Source organism: Capsicum annuum, chromosome 11 (assembly GCF_002878395.1).
Source record: "Capsicum annuum cultivar UCD-10X-F1 chromosome 11, UCD10Xv1.1, whole genome shotgun sequence".
Classification (NCBI taxonomy): Eukaryota; Viridiplantae; Streptophyta; class Magnoliopsida; order Solanales; family Solanaceae; genus Capsicum; species Capsicum annuum.
In genome coordinates this window covers 30182809-30201263 of record NC_061121.1, presented here as the reverse complement: position 1 = coordinate 30201263, position 18455 = coordinate 30182809, and positions in this window count along the sequence as shown.

Sequence of the window (18455 nt, the reverse complement as noted above, 5' to 3'; positions counted from 1 at the left end):
GATTGAGAAGAAAAGACTGAACAGAAGTTCTTTATATTTTGTGCTCTTATTAGGCTGGCATTTGTTTTCAGAAGTTATTATTAGGCTAATATATGGTGTTTTATGTTCTTAATAGGCTGACATCTTGTATTTTATGTTCTTATTATGATACTCTTGTATTTGTCATTGTTTTGCTTGCAACTTTTATTTATAAATGAAATTAATGTTTAAGTAGAATCAATAATTTTAAACAGTTAAACAAACTATTTGATATTCTATAATTATTTGATTAATGTTTCATTTTATAAATTGATATTTTCCTCGACAGTAGATATATATTTTGTCATCTTTAATTGTTGGTTCTGATACACTTCTCCTTTTTAACCTAATATTGTAGTAAATGAGAGGAGCTGGGCAAGGTAAAAGTGGAAGAGGAGGTACAGGACGTGGACGTAGATGTGGTATCTTTCCAGAACATGAAAGTTCTGAAAAAACATCTCATCCACAAATACAACCAATAGAAGTTATTGCGCCTTCTTTGGAGACTGGACAGTCATCTAATCCAAGCCAAGGACCACTACAAACAGAACGAATGTCAAGTGGCCCTGTCCAAAGGACATCCCCAAAGGCACAATCATCAAGAAATCTAGATGAAAATGTATGACTTAGCCTAGAGGCTAAAACTGGTCCAGGTTAGTTCATGATTAACTTCTCTTCTTATTAACTCCTAACATATACATATGCACCGTCATGTCATCCTACTTTTTTTCTTGTTCTTGATTAATGAATTTGCACCGGGAGGAGGGGGGTTTATCTTTGATTTTGAGTGAACGTTGGTGCATCCATGAGGTTCTTGTTAGTCTAGATTATCAAATATCATTCTTTAAAAATCCTGGCCTTCTGCAAATCATCCATTTTTTTGTATTCACTTGTTTAGGAAAAAAAAACTGAGAACTTTTGTTGGGACAGTAGTGCATTGGTATAATGTTCTCGACTTCTTAAGTAATACCTGCATTTTTGTTAGATAACTTTCATACATGGTTTGCAGGTTGCAGCATATATGCCTTCTTTCTATGTAAATATGTTCTCTTATCAAAATAAATAAGGAAGAAAAAATGAGGTGTATCAGTTTTTCTTCATCATAGAAAATAGAGAATATTGTTTACCAATTATGATGTAGCTGCTTGCTGGAAATTGTACATTAGTTGGTGTTATGCAGATAACTTTTGTTCATATTGCTCCAATGTGGTACTGGTATCGTCATTGTTGAAAATATACTAAAATTGTATTTTTCATCTGTGCTCTTGTTCTTTGAGCTTTAAAAATATTTGTCACACCCCTTTTTAACTCCCAAAAAAAGATTAAATTTTAAGGTTCGAAAGGGTTTTCATTATTAAAGTGGCAAAAGATTGAAAATTGTTTCAAAAAAGAATTATTTACATTTTTTATTCAGAGTCGCCACTTGGTATAAATCGGGTATGCCAAGTAACCTTTGAAAATAGTTTGACTCTAAAAACTGATCCGCGAACAGAGATTTTAGATAAGAAAATCTATTGACCGAGGGGAAGGTGTTAGCACCCCTCGATCCCGTAGTTCGACCACGGTCGCTTGGTGGAGCATATCAACTATTTTGACATTATAAACTGTATAAACCACAAAAAATCACACAAAACAATCAATTAAACAAACAAACAAAACAAATCCAAAATTATAGTGTCCAGTCCGATTATTACAATCCCAAAATAGAAAAATTCGAAAATATGAACCTACTTTATTCTATGCTAATTCTAAACTACACTCTATTGCTTTCTCCACCCGACGTTTCGGGCCTTGATTGTGCGTCGTATTCAAGTACATGGTACTTCGGGGTAGTCCCTGGATAAATCCATACAAATCCCTCGAGGCATTTCCCGGTCAAATAAATACAATAGATCCCAATGCATAACTAAAAACCATTCCACAAACATTTCATCATTCAACAATCACAAATCCTAAACTTTGCCTACCCAACTTACGTTTTCCTATTACTTCCAACTTATCATTCTACTACCATGTTTAACAACATCAAAATCGATCAAGATGACAAATTAAATAAACTAAGTGAAATTGCGAATTAACCAGTTTCGATACCACCCCAAATTATGATTTAAACCTAACTCGAACCACGGAATATTCACGAAATACAATTCGAGAAGGAATCCTCAAGCAACCCAAAAAAAATCACGAGAAAATTGAAGAATCCGAAGCTCAATTTCAAAAATAAGTCACTAAGATAGATGAGAAAGGGTCAGATTCACTTAAAACCAAAGGAAACAGAGAAATTAGAGGATTTAGGATTTGGGTACGTAGAATATACGGACTGATCACCGATTCCGGCAGAAATTTCACCGAAATTCTTGACAACAAACAGATTTCTCCCTCCCCAATCCCTATTTTTCTCACCCCGACCAGCTTCTCGATTCACTGTGTGTGTGTTTACGTGTAGCAGTGTGTGTTTCAATTCTGTCCTTGAATTAGCTGTGGGTGAGTGTTTATTTGCGAAGAAGAAAAATGGAAGATCGTTAATGGTTGTTATCGTGTTTATGGTATGGAATCAGTGAAGGGATTGTCCATCTTTGTTTTACTATATGTGTATTATATATAGTGTGAAGAGGAGGAAAATGAAGAATTGTTTTTCTTAGTGGAGTCCCTTTTGTGTAATTCAAAACCCCGTTTATTCTGTGTGTATATTTCTATATATATGGAGGAGGATCAGTGGTTATCCCTTTTTTTTGTCCCCATATTCTGTTAAGAAAAGGGAATAACATGTGATTAGGTGGGGTAGGGGGTGGTGAGGTGTCCGCTTTTAATTGGAGAGGTTGTTAGGATGGTTAAAATAAGATAAAATCTGTTAGGATTTATTAAATGAGATAAAGATAAAAATAAATAAATAAATAAATAAAATGATGAGGTGGTTATTTATTTTGTTTTTTTGTGGAAAATTTACCATGCGGATAGGATACGAGGTAAGATGGGATAAATGGTAAAAAATGCTTTCGGGGATGAAAAAAATTACGTGCGTACATCATGACCCTCTTTGCATGTAAATAAAAAGTGTTTTTATACAAAAAAGTAGACAACAAGACAAAATTTTTTCCCGACCTTTATTCAAAAAGAATGAAACAGAAGGAAGGAGGGAGACCAAGTCTTGATTTAGGACATCCTACCTACCTCACGTTATGAGAGAATCAAGTTACGGGTATCTCAAAGGATTGGAAAGAGAAGGACTATACTAAATTGGAGAGTCGAGTGAGGTTCCATCGAGTTTTCGGTCCGCGGCTCTGTCATTACACCAAAAATGAAAATTACAAGTTAAAACATAAATAAAATTACAAAATCCTATCTATACAGCTTTTTTTACTTGAGTTTCATCACCCTATTGTTCAGGCGGGCTCTTGACTTGCAATTTCTTCATCCTGTTCTTCAGGCGGGCTCCTGACCTGCAATTTTATCACCCGTTGCCTTATTTTTAATTTCTTCACCCTGTTCTTCGGGCGGGTTCCTGACTTGCTATTTTTCAATTTGTTGACTTTCAATTTCTTTACCTTGTTTCTTGACTTTCAACTTCTTCACCATGTTGCTTGACTTTTCATTTATTCACCCTGTTCTTCAGGCAGGCTCCTGAAATCACATCAAAACTAAAAAGAAAATTATCCCAAACAAAGAAATGAATCTTCTACGAGTTAATTGGAATGATTCGATTAGAAGATACATCTTATAGAGATCAAAGGGAATGACTCGACTAAAAGGACATCTTATAGGAATCAAGGTAAATGACTCAACTAAAAGGTACGTCTTCTAGGGGTCAAGGGAAATGAATTAACTAAAAGGTATGTCTTCTAGGGGTCAAGGGGAATGACTCGACTAAAATATACATCTTATAGGAATCAAAGGGGATAACTCGACCAAAAGGTACGTCTTATAGGAATTAAGGGGATGAATCAACCAAAAGGTATGTCTTATAGGAATCAAAGGGCATGACTCGACTAAAAGGTGCATCTTCTAGGATTAAAGGTTCAATTTAAGAAGTGTATCACCTAACAAATGAAAACTGAAATCCCTGGAAAAGAAAGTGCGCCTCCGAGTGATATAGAATAGTGAATTTTACCATGATTTGACTATTAAACCTGTGCAACAACATTGCTTCCTGCATTTGTGAATGTGAGGCATTGCAGCCCTTGATATTTATGCTTTGAATTCCTTGATTTGAATGAAATATGTTACCTGTTCCATCAAAGAAAACTTGTGAGTTTAAAACATGGTGGCCAGTTTATGGCTTTAGCTTTCGCGGTGATCACTCTTACCCTTGTAAGATTTAACCTTGCCTCCAACCCTTAGCATATTCCATTGAATTGCTGCTTCATTGACTGAAACTCAGATGATTAAGAGTGTCTCTGAAACAAACACAGTATCTCTGCTTTGCCATGTTCCTCAGATAAACCCTTTGAACCTTGGTATTTCCATGAGTTCCCAGACTTTTCTGCTGACAAAACTTTTTGCATTCCTTACTTCAGCTCACACTCATGTCTCTTTCATGTGTTGGCCTTTTGTCTTAATTTGTGCAATTGAAGAAGCTGGTATCCAATTTTGAAATCTTTTCTCACTTGTTTTGACATGAACTTGACTCAAAGACAAGAGAAAAATGACAATGATTCTTATTTGGATAACTGACTTAAGAAAAATAAAACAAAAATAAAGAGAAGAAATAAAAGATAATTAATGTCCCCTTTTGAAACAAAGAAATAAAAATTTATATAAAAGTGGCAGTCAACTCTAATGATTATGCCATGTATTTTGGATTAAGCTGCCTGATCTTTCCATCCAAACTTTCTACCAAATGTTGTTGAGTTAATGTCCTTGAAACTGAGTTGCTTCCTTAGGTTAATTGCATTTAAGACCTCATTCGGCTAGTAGCTCGTAGAAAAGGTTTTCTCCAACAATCTTCTCTCATTTTGTTTTCCTCAGCTCACCATTACCTTATGTTATCTGTAAGGGTTTTTCAGTAATGGGACTCTATTATTTTCATTACTCTCAGCTCACCATCGCCTTATGGTTCCCATGGGGGATTTCACCAATAAGGCTCTCTCATTTTTATTTCTCTCAACCTACCATCGCCTTATGGTGCATGTGAGGTTTTTCACCAATAAGACTCTCTCCTTTATTATTTCTCTCTTAATTTCTTACGCTGAGAAAGACAAGTAGTTCCCAAATGCATCATCATATCCATTGCATGCTTAGCCATAACATTCTTAAATATTGATCTGAAGGCCTTTCTTTGGTTGTAACTCGAATTTTGGATAAGGTTAGAAAGAAAGGATGACATGAGGCTCAATCGACACTTAAAGTGCGGTAGAACTTACAACTTTTGGAATCGACTCAAAGAATGAGGACTAACTCATTCCTAAATATTTATTTGCCTGGGATATACTAAATTGTTTATTTGGTTGGACCGAGCCCAGAGTAGGGCATCCTACATATCTCACCCTCGAAAGAGGAGAATCTGGTCACGCGTAGTTCTGGCAGCTTATTTTGCTTGATTCTGATTTCTTTTGTTTATTTTCTTTTTTTTTTCTTTTGACTCTTTTCATCTTTGTGATTATTCTGACTCTAATTTTCTTGACACTCTTTTCTTCCTTTTTGGACACATTTTTCTCTTCTTTTTTTTGAAATTTTCTGACTCTACTTTTTTTGCTCAACATTTTTCTTTCGAGCATTGCTGACTCTATCTTGATTCCAAAAGAGGTGTATAACAGAAATAAAACTAAGGCTCAAATACGGTAAACAAAGGATGACACAATATTTGGATAGCAAAATGAAATGCCTTCGTCATATCAATCTTTGAAAATGCAAGTACATAATATGTAATTTGAAAATTGGAGATGAAGATCATGTGCGATATCTTTTACAGCATTAACTTTGACTGAGTCTGTGCGTCACTACTTCTTCTGTGCTTTTTTAGCATACAACTCCATTTTTGTTGTACATTTCTTACATTGAATGACTCATGATTTCGTGGAGCTAATTTTCTTTCTGTCCCTTTTGATATAGGATCACGCATCCACTGTTTGACCTAATTGAGGCATGCCTTACAATTGATGACCAAGTTATTCTGATGATTCTTAAAATAATTTCCTTAATTTTGAAAGAAGGTTTCAACATGTTCACCAAATGTCTTAACATGCTACCTATTTCTCACATGTTTTTTCTAACTTTAGCCCTCTAATTCAATGTTTCATAGTTAAATTTGATTTTAAGATCTGGCTGAAGATTCCATAGGCATGTCATATCACTAGAATCAACATAAGATGCATTGTGTAAAGCAGACAAAGAAACAACTTAAAATAAAACAAAACAAACAAAGGACACCACATTTTATTAAAAGGAAAGACTAAAGGGTTTAAACAAAGATGATAGAGAAACAAAACAAGATAGAGCCCGAACTACAACCCTGAAATAATTCAAAAAATAGAAACGAAAAGAAAGCAAACTACCAGACCTCTTTCTGGTAGGGAGAGGGGTGACTTCTCAATTGCTCAGCCTGACATATTAGCCACTGGTTTGCATATAATCATGACTAGAGTTTTTCTCACTTTCAATGTTCTACACCATAATTGATCCATCTTGAATCATCTTTTCAATTTCTCTTTTCAAATTTTGACAATCTTCAATACTATGACCCTGAGAATCAGAATGATACGTACATCATACGTTAGGATCAAAATTTCTTGAACACTGATTAAGAGTGTGCCCAAAGAAAAGAGTGATCATGCCCTATTGTACCAATCTCTAAAATAAACTAGCATACAACTCTCCAATTGGTGTGAAGCTATCTCTCGATTTCTGCCTCATTTCATTATTTGGCTTGAATTAAAAATCAGGCTTAGAAGGGTTTTGGTATGTTTGTTGAGTTAGAGGATGACTCTGAGGAGTTGGTGTGTTCCACTGTGGGTAAGATAGGGGTTGAATATGTGGTTGTGCATTATATACTGAATATGGAGGAAGAGGAGCAGAGTATAATAGATTTTGGGAGTGATTATGTGAAGCTTGGGCATGAACTTGGGTTTGTGCCTGAGAGTGACAACGACGGGGCTTTCTTGATCGTGCCCGCTGTCCAACTATAATAGAAGATGTATCTTCCTCATTCTTTGTCTCCCTAACACTTCCTGAAATCTTTTGAATTGCTTGAGTTGTCGTTTTTAATGTTCAAAACTCACAATGCGACCAATCTTAATTCCCTCTTCTATCATCTCCCCCATTTTAAGGACCTCAATAATGACTTGCCTAATGTAGGTAACAAGTGTTGATAATATGTTTCATCCTGCGCTTGAATAAACACCTCCACTATTTTGTTTTCATTCATTGGAGGTTTTACTCTAGTAGCTTATTCACGCAATCTGATCGCATACTCCCTGAAACTCTCAGCATTTTTCTTTTTTATACTAGTTAGGGATTTTTCTTCCGGGATCAACTCCACATTGGATTGAAATTGTTGCACAAATTCATTAGCTAGGTCATCCTAAATAATCCACTTGTCAATGTCTTGGTCAACAAATCATTCCAAATTTAGGCTTGAAAGACTCTCCCCAAAATAAGCCATGAGTAGTTCTTTCTTCCCTCCAGCGCCTCTTAGCTGATTACAATAGCACCTCAAATGTGCCACTGGGTCCCATGTCCGTCATATTTCTCAAACTTTGGCATTTTAAAGCCAGGAGGAAGGTTGACACCTGGAAACATGCATAAGTCCTAATATGAGACACTTTTGTAACCCCCAAGTCCTTGCAAGTTCTTCATAGCCAGCTCCAAACTTCTCAATTTTCTGGTCATTTCCTCAGTGTTAGGAGAAAATTCAAGCGGGTGAGTGTCACCATAAAGACCAGTCAACTTGGATACAGGCTCAGAAGTGTAAAGCTGATCACCAGTAATATTCAATGTAGGCTCTCTTATAGAGTAGGGAGGCACAACTTGTGGATGAACATAAAAAGTAGGAGCTTCAGATGGGGGTGGCACCGCAAAATCATGAACAACAGGTGGATCCGAGTATGTGGTAGTCTTGGATTGGGGAGTGAGGAAATGAACATTAAAAGTGGCTGGATATTGTTACCCCAGAGTCGATCCTGATGCATGTTGTGGCATATCAACAAAAATGAGAAATTATGCATGTGACATGGGAGGCAAGCTAGAAAGATATTCCAGATTATTAGTGGGAACTGGGGGATGCGGCAACCCATTAGCCCAAGCTCTATACATTTCTATCATTTGCTGCCTTAATTTTTGAATCTCTTCATAGGCTCTTAAATTCTCATTTCCCGAACTCCCTATCTGATTAGTGACAAAAACCTCGGTATTCTTGTTGGCCATAACTTTCTCTGTGACTTGGTGCAATATGGAGGACCAGCCAAAATGCCACAAATCAACCACCTTAAATTAACTGAACAAGAGATAGCAAATGTGTTAGAGTTCAACCATTTTTCAAAACTTTTTCTGATTTTCTTTAGAAAAGATCACCTAACCCAAGAAGGGTATCTATGTATCTCACTCCCGAGAGAGGAGAATCATGTGTGCATAGTTCATGAAGTTTAGCCAAAATGGCCAACCAAACTCTTTTTCCTTTCTTTTTTTCTTTTTCTTGAAACTTTAATAAGAAAAGAAAATAACAAATTGTCAAAAAAATTGACAAAAATCTTTTTGCATTTACGTTTAAAATTCCTATACAAAATAAAACCTATGATTACCAAAGAAAAATCTTTTTGGGATTTAATTTTGAATTTCATATGAAAATGAAACTTGAACCTGTTAAAGAAATTTTTTTTGTAGTTTTCTTTTAAAGATGTATATGAAAGACTTACTCTAATAAGATCCCCGAACCCACAATAGGCTGCCTACTCATCTTACTCCCGAGAGAGGAAAATCAGGGGTTCGTAGTTCATCCAGATAGGACAATTAAGGATTAAATAACCGACTGAACCCTGACTTGAGAGACACGACCACAAACAGAAGATGAAAGGCATCAATAAAATCTTTTTGACTTTTCAATTTGACACTTAACATAAAACCGACACCAATAACTATGAAAGAAAAATCTTTTTGGTATTTTCGTTATATGAAATGTACAAAACCTCTACCATCTTTTTTTGAAATTTTCTTTTATAAAAAGCTCCTAAAAATCTTTTTTTTTTTTGAAATTTTTGAATTATGAATGCAAGCTAAAAGAGATAAAGAAAAAATCTTTTGAGGTTTTGTTTTTAGTAAATGCGTGAAAAAGGTAAGAAAATCATTTTGAAGTTTGGATTGTGAAAAATAAAAATCATGAAGAACTCTAAAAACTATAAAACTCTACTTTTTTCACTCTTTTTATTTTTTTCCTTCTGTTTTTGCCCAAATCAGCCTATTAAATGACCCTGTTACCCTAAAAAATGCAACATTTAGTAAGTAGGGATGCTTTAGAGGTGAGTCTTCTACAAAGGACCAAGTGGGTCCCTCTAGGTCTCAATATGATACAAATAAGCATGACCTAAAGGCTAACCTACGCTGGGGTTCACTAACACGGTTGTTCGGGGGAGCATATGGTCGATAGTGGATGCTTTAGATTTCCACCCACTCCATACCAGCCGATGGCTCCCTCTCCTAAGATAAGGGTGACTCAACTAGAGGTCGTGTACATAGCGTGCATTACGGACTGATTGTAGAAAGAATGACTCGGGTTATGCATAAGATGCCAGATATAAAGAGGTAGCACATAAAAGGAAAAACTGTAAACATGTAGCAAGTAGACAATCAATAAAGAAAAAAATAATAACAACACAAAACAACACAAACAACATCTATACACCCATAATGTGAAACTAAGCCGATACAACTCTAAAATAAGCTCGAATTCTGAAAACGTCCCCAGCAGAGTCGCCAGAGCTATCACACTCCCTTTTTAAATCCCAAAAAAAAGATTAAATTTTAAGGTTCGAAAGGTTTTTCATTATTAAAGTGACAAAAGATTGAAAATTGTTTCAAAAAAGGATTATTTACATTTTTTATTTAGAGTTGCCACTTGGCATAAATCGGGTGTGCCAAGTCACCTTTCAAAATCCTTTTCAAAACAGTTTGACTCTAAAAACTGATTCGCGAAAACAGATTCCAAATAAGGAATTCTGTTGATCGAGGGGAAGGTGTTAGGAACCCCTCGATCCTGTGGTTCGACCACATCGCTTGGTAGAGCGTATCGGCTATTTTGACATTATAAAATGTATAAACCACAAAAAAATCACACAAAATAATCAATCAAACCAACAAACAAAACAAATCCAAAATTATAGTGTCCAGTCCAATTATTACAATTCTGAAATAAAAAAATGTGAAAATATGAACCTACTCTATTCTATGCTAATTCTAAACTACACTCTATTGCTTTCTCCACCCGACGTTTCGGGCCTTGATCATGCGTCGTCTTCAAGTACACGCTACTTCGAGGCATTCCCCGAATAAATCCATACAAATCCCTCGAGGCATTCCCCAGCCAAATAAATACAATAGATCCCAATGCATAACTCAAAACCATTCCACAAATATTCACCATTCAACAATCACAAATCCTAAACTTTGTCTACCCAACCTACGTTTTTCTATTATTTCTGACTTATCATGCTACTACCACGTTTAACAATGTTAAAATCTATCAAGATGACAAATTAAATAAACTAAGTGAAATTGTGAATTAACCAGCTTCGATACCACCCCAAATTATGATTTAACCCCAACTCGAGTCCAAGTTCTTTGATTATTCCAGTTCACAACAACCAATCGATAGATATCAACAACCAACCACGATGATCCAAAACATATCAAAATCAACAAAATAAAATTCACACACAATGAATTTACCACACCAAGTATCACACAATTAAAAATTAATTAAGAATGGGATAAAGAATGGACCTTGAAGTCACTTTTATTCAATCAAACGAAGGAGCTTCATCGATCCGGAACCTCGAAGAATACCACACCCGACTGTCAAACAAACTCGAACCACGAAATATTCACGAAATACAATTTGAGAAAGAATCCTCAAGCAACCCAAAACAAATCATGAGAAAACTGAAGAATCTGAATCTTGATTTCAGAAATGAGTCGCTAAGATAGATGAGAAAGGTCAGATTCACTTAAAACCAAAGAAAATGGAGAAATCGGAGGATTTCAAAGTTGGGTACATCGAATATACGGACTGGTCACCCATTTCGGTAGAAATTTCATCGGAAATTATCAACAACAAATAGATTTCTCCCTCCCCAATCCCTATTTTTCTCACTCCAACTAGCTTCTTGATTAACTGTGCGCGTGTTTATGTGTAGCATTATGTGTTTTGATTCTGTCCGTGAATTAGCTGTTGGTGAGTGTGTATTCATGAAGAATAAAAATAGAAGATCGTTAATGGTTGTTGTCGTGTTTATGGCGTGGAATCAGTGAGGGGATTGTCCATTTTTGTTTTACTGTGTTTGTATTGTATATAGTGTGAAGAAGAGGAAAATAAAGAATTGTTTTTCTCAGTGGATTCCCTTTTGTGTAATTCAAAACTCCTCTTTATTTTGTGTGTATGTTTCTATATATATGGAGGAGGATCAGTGTTATCCCCTTTTTTATCCCTATATTCTGTTAAAAAAAAAGGGAATAACATGTGATTAGGTGGGGTAAGGGGTGGTGAGGTGTCTGTTTTTAATTGGAGAAGTTGTTAGGATGGTTAAAACAAGATAAAATTTATTAGGATTTGTTAAATGGGATAAAGATAAAAATAAATAAATAAATAAAATGATGAGGTGGTTATTTATTTTGTTTTTTTGTGGAAAATTTACCACGTGGATAGGATACGTGGTAAGATGGGGTAAATGGTAAAAAATGCTTTGGGGAGGGACAAAATTATATGTCTACAATATTCTGTACTTTTCTTTTGGTGCACCTATGTAGTTTTTGTTTGTATAGACTATGGAGGATTGGGTGTATTTTTGAGTGAAGCTCAGAAACATCCTCTATAGCTCCATGGATCGATACTCTTTGGTCCCAAGTACGCTTAAACTGCCTCAAAGAAGCAATCTTTACATATGTACTGATGAATGTTGAAGGTGATACATCTTAAAATTTTTGTTTTCCCTGCTGTTTTGAAAGTTATTACTGGTCTTCAGGACTCGAATCTTGGAATTCTTTGATAAATGCTCTTTGTAAATTTGAGGAGTGGGAGTTGGCATTAGAGGCTTTTAGGTTGATGTGATTAGATAGGTTCGAGGCTAATTCGTTTACGTTGGTGAGTATGGCACTTGCTTGTAGTAATGCCCAGGACTAATGGGTTGAGACCATCAAAAGTAGTTGTTAGTATAAAAAGTAGTTTATCAAAACCATATATATTAGTAATGGAAGTTGAAAAAAAATCTTGTAACTTAAAAGGTGTAGGATAACTAACAATAATACTTTTTCTTGTTGGTACTCATCTTCATAATTAACTTGTGCTAACGTCTCTCTCCTTTTTGTTCAACAACATGAACACATGTTGGTTTCTCTAATGTCAACCCATTGTTCTAATCTCCCTATGATTAAGTAATTGAGAAGTGAAAAAATGGGTTCATAAATTTACTTATATCCATGTTTCCCTGTTTTAAAACTGTGATACTGCCTTTCGCTCGGATCATTTGTAAATAGTTGTTTGTGTTGCTACTGTGAATGTCTGCTGGAACATTCTGAGTGTTATCCACAGGTTGTGAAACAGCAGCTAGCTCATTCATCACAGATTAATAAATAGAGAGATACATAATTCTGTCATTTATCACAGATTAATAAACAGAGAGATACATAATGTTGTGCCACTCAGACATATATATCTGCAGTTTCTTCCTTAACCTCTGTGAGACTATTCAGTACGTCTGTTTCGAGCTTAGTTAGACAATTTTTTAATTTGTTTTGATCATATTTAGCTTAGATATGTCATTGGGCTGATAACTGCATCTCTTTATCTACCTCTATCAAACAATCCACATCCTCAAAATTGGTAGTGGCCCTCCACTTTTTATTCGGTGTACTTATGCAACTAGTAGGTGTAAAATTTTGTTGTTTAGAAGGTAAGGGAGGTGATGCACATGTTCTGAATTTTTTCACTTCAGTTCTTGAAACGAACTACAAAGCCACAATGATTTCATGGTTTGTCTATCTTTCTTCTATTTTGTACTTGTCTTTTTTTTTTTGCATTTAAGGCATATCCTAATTGACACCAAATCAAATTAATGCTATGTCAAGGATCTATGATATGATTTAGAAGGATACAAATACTTCTTTTGTATGGAATGGAACTAATAAATCTAATAATTCTTCCAATACCAAAGTCTCTTTTTCATTGTTCTCTATTTCTAGCTCTGACTTCTTGCCTGTTGTGTGGGAATTTTCTTGCCAACTTATTTTAATTGAATTCCTGCTCGACTCCCTTACAAGTTCAAGTCCCCAACTCATCTTCTATTTGGTTTTCACTTCCAAATATGATACGTAAATCATCTTACACTCACCTTATTGGTCCCACCTTCTTACTACTAATCTGATTTCTTATTCACATGAGATTATGATTTTATGCTTAACATTGCATCCATCTTTTAAGGAACTAACCTCTACCATAAGTCGGTATACTTTATGGATATCCAACCTGTATAGCAACAAACACCCTTTTGCACACACCTGCACAACAACAAACACACAGAAACCAACTTCTTCTTAATCCATCATAACATCAATTAGATGAGGGCATGTTGTATCTTCTTTTAAATAATAATAATATATTTTCTTGATTTGCAGTTTCCCGCATCAATAAAGGAAAGGAAAAAAGAAATACAAATCTAAAACTGTGGATTTTAAGATTAAACTTGGAGGAAAAATCAAAATTATGATTTCGGATGACATTGATAGAGCTGTAGGTTCTGGAGTTAGAGACATTGTCAATTACTCTAGTTGGATCATGAGAACCACTATCTCATTTGGAGATGAAAATTGGCAGAAGATAGTTCTAAAGCATGGAGAAGCAATGTGGCTTAGGGTTAGGGTAATTACTCTTAATGTTATATTGCCTTTAAATTTTATGCTTTATCTATATGCAGTTAGAATATCAAATATATTGTTACATTGTATGCAGGATAAATTTGAAGTTCAAAATGGGCTTCCAGAGCATAAGTTGCAAGGCTTTGTGATAAGCACTATGCAAAGACTTTTTAGAGCATGGAAAGCTCGATTACATGTTATCTACTCTAGCTATGACAATGATAAAGATAGATTATCTCATCATCCTGGGATGTTGAGTTGGATGATTGGAAGCACCTAGTGAAATATTTTGGCAGTGATGAATTCAAGGTAACTTAATAAATAATTAGAGTTTTACATATAATAATAACTATTTGTTGATTGATTAGAGATTTCCTAATCTACTAACTTAAGTACAGGTCGTCAGCAAGAGAAATAAAAGAAATAGAGAAAAACAAATAACTAAACATTCGTGTGGTACAAGATCATCTACAGAAGTAGAGAAATCTACAGTGAAAATACATTATATTTGTTCTCTTGTTATTACATATACTTCTTTGATATTTATACAATTCTTTGCTTATATTTTTTCTTTTGATGTTATAGATAAATCCTCTTACAGGAGAAAAGGAGACACCAGATAAAATATGGGAGATCCAATATACATTTAAGAATGTTAATGGAGAACGTGTACGGTTGGATCCATAATCTGAATAGATTCATGTACTTTTCTAAAATTACTGCCTTATTACCTTTTCAATGTACTATCAGTTATGCTCAGTACATTATGTATGGATGTAAATGTTAATGTATTATAGTAGGGGCAGCTTCAAACACTTGTTGTTGAACAATGGTCAGAAGAGATTGAGAATCCCATGACTAGTGATGAAATTTTATCTTCGGTTCTTGGTACGAGATCAGGATATGTTCAGGGAAAAGGATATGGGGAGAAGCCTCCTAAAAAGGGTCAAATGCAACAAGCAAACATAGTGGCCAGCGTGTCTTCAGCGGTAGAAAGTATGCTCAACAGATACATCTTGACATGGAAAGAAAGTTGAAAGAAGAGCGTGAACAAATGGCTGCAGACTTAAAAAAGAGATATGGATCAGGATTTGCAAAAGAAATTGGAAGAGTAACGTGAACACATGAAAGGAGAAGTAGAAAAAATATTTCAAGGAAAAATGGTTGCTCTCATGGCTGGAATGCAACAGGTATTTTCTTGACTAGAATTCAGTTTTTAGATTGTAACGACTTTAAAAAATGACCCCATGAATGCCCGAAATTTTTATAAACCTATGTAACACTCTTCTTTCTTTTGTCAAGTCAAGGTAATATCACTAGTATAGATTTTCTTCTGTGCTAATATAGATTTGTCCACAACTCTGAAACTTATGGAGGCTGTATTTTATCAGTGTATGAGGTACCTGCAGCTGAAATTGTATGGCATTGCTTGTACTAATTGTGAAAGAGGTTCTCTTCATCGTATCTCAAGGCATTTCATGGTTTGATTTCTAAGTTCATCTGGTAGCTGTAGGCCCACCCAATCTAGCAATGCATCCAAGTCCTTTGCAAAATCAAAAAGATACCAATCCACCAACTTGGGAATAATAAGCTTATTTATTGAGGAAATACCAACAGCTGCTTGTAAATAATCTCTTTTTGTTGTTTCCAACTTAGTCTCAACTTGACATGGAGTGTACACCCTCACCTTCAAAATGGAAAAGATCATACAATTAAAATTGTTGGACATAATATCGACAGTTGAAACATTATGTTAGCAAGAAATTTAAAATTCTGAGATACTTCAGTAGATGAATGATTGGCCGACTTATAGTACATCTTATGCTTATGGTGAAAATTGTTGTCACCATTTAGTTTCGTGAGAATACTTTTCGAAACCAACCATTATGCTTTTTTACTTCTTCATTATTGATATTACCTTGACTTTATAAACATTAGTGATTTTATCTGGTATAGATAGCTGGTATATATTTAAGAATAGCAATCTTTACTCTTACTCTTACAGATGATGTTCTTTCTGTTCTTTTACCCTAGAAAATGACTGAATTGCAGAGTCATTACTCCTATCATGTTCCACTACTTAGTCATTTAAAAATTATGGTGAAACGACATCAAAGTATCTGTCATTTTGTTTGCTTAGTTCTCTGATATTCACGTTCTAACCTATTCTTCTTCGTATCCATGCTTTTGCATATGGGTCGCCTTTAAAAATAAGACCTAGATTGAAGGATCTCCACATTAAAGTCTTTTAGTAACTGATCTACAGTCCTTTTGTGGAGTAACAACAATAACAAAGGGTTGATATTTAGGAAATAAATGATCATAAGAAATATAATTGGCCATCCCATAGACAATATCCTGATGAAGGTTTTAAGGAACAAATTCTTTATCCAACATTCTATATCAGTTAATTAGGGAAAAAAGAAGGAATGGATTAATTTAGAGCTGCTTTTAGCCAGTGTCTTAATACCCACATCAAAGTGGTTGGTCTGGTTAAACTGGGACCTCATTCTTTGGCTATGCTTCAAATGGGTTAAAATCGAACACAGTTACACAAAGAATTGCGTAAGATCCTGTGGAAATTGGTGATGTTCGTAACTGCTGACTATATGATTCAGGTCTATATTCCTTTTTGCTTTTACTTTTCATGTTGATATGCGTTCCCTGAGCCAAGTGTCTTTCGAAAACAACCTCTCTACCTCCATGAGGTAGGTAAGGTCTGGCACACTCTACCCACAAAATTGAATCTAGAGCATTATTATTTTATTTTGTCTAAAATTCAATCTCTTATAAGAAATCGATAATTGTTTTTTTATTTATAGATTAGGCAAAAGCCTCTTAATTTGAAGTTTTTTAGTAAATAAAGTTATTTGGTGTTTTTTAATGGCAGGGAAGTTCTTAAACAATGGGTTGACCAAGGAGGAGCATGAAGGCGTAGAATGCGTTTTTGATTTTTGATCATATGTATGAATAGGATAAAACTGAAGCACAATGTCGTTATTAACTTATATGCCGTTGACTTCTTATTAAGGGATGTACTTATAATATTTGATCGGAGGATGATTTTGTAAAACACTATTGGATACTTTTACTAGCTAATATTATATAAAGTTCTTAAAATTTGTAGTCAATTTTGTCTAATACAGATACAAATTCAATATTATGGTTGATGAAAACAATATTTCTATTTGTGCACAAAACTTGAGTGGCAAAATGTGACTTGCCACTAATGTTTTAGTACATTTGCTATTATAAGTTCTTTTCGGCAACAACATGGGTTGCTACTAATAATATAGATTTTAGTGATGAAAAATATGTGGCCACTATTGATATTGATTTTATGGCTACAAAGCCGCTACTAATGTAGATGTTTTAGTGGCGATAAATAATTGGTCACAATTGATGGTTCTTTTGCAGCGACAATAAAATGGTCATAATTGATGGTTCTTTTGCAGAGACAACAAAGTTGTCAAAATTGATGGTCCTTTTGCGGCGACAACATAGTAGTCACAATTGATGAAGCTTTTGTGGCGACAACGTCGCTGCAGATTCTAGTATATCAGTGGTCACAATTTATGGTTCTTTTGCCGCAACAACAAAGTGGTCACAATTAATGAAGCTTTTGTGGCAACAGAGTCGCTGCTGATTCTAGTATATTAGTGGCAGCCAAGTCCAAATGCCTTTTTTCAAAATACATTTTGCAACGTATTTGTCTATCTTTTGTGGCAATAGAAACTGTCGTAAATACATATTTACTGTGGTGACGATGCTTTGTCATCACAAATAACCTTTAGTTACAGAGTTATTACCCACGGCGTAAGTGTCGCTGCAAAAAATATTTAGTGGCAACTTTTGGTTCTTTTGCGGCGAGTTTTTTCGCTACTAAAAACCTGATTTCTTGCAGTGATACCAAAGACTGATTGGAAAACTGCTATCCCTCATTATCACTAGGCTTGTGATACGAGCATGATCATGACGATGGACGTTTTTGAGTATTTTGAATGCAACCGAGGGAGTGTGCAAATTGAAGTATGAAGAAGGACCTTAGTGTGCATAAAGCCACCCCAAAACGCACTCCATGGGCGCCTATTTTGTGTCCTTTTCATTAAAGGGCTCTTTTGTCTTTTTACCTCTTATTGTAATAAATCTATAAATAGAACATGATAGGGTTTTAGTTCATTAGTTATTGAATATTGATGAAAGAACACTTCTCTTGAGAGAGAGCCTCCCTAGGTCGAAACTAGGGCATGAGCAAGTGTGGACTCACTTGTGAATGTGTATTGCTTGGAAATAATGGTGCTTGAGAGGTGGAATCCCTCTCGTGTCTTCGTAAGAGTTTGGTGTTGCTATTGTAAGTCTTAGGGGTCCTTAGATTTAATATCTCT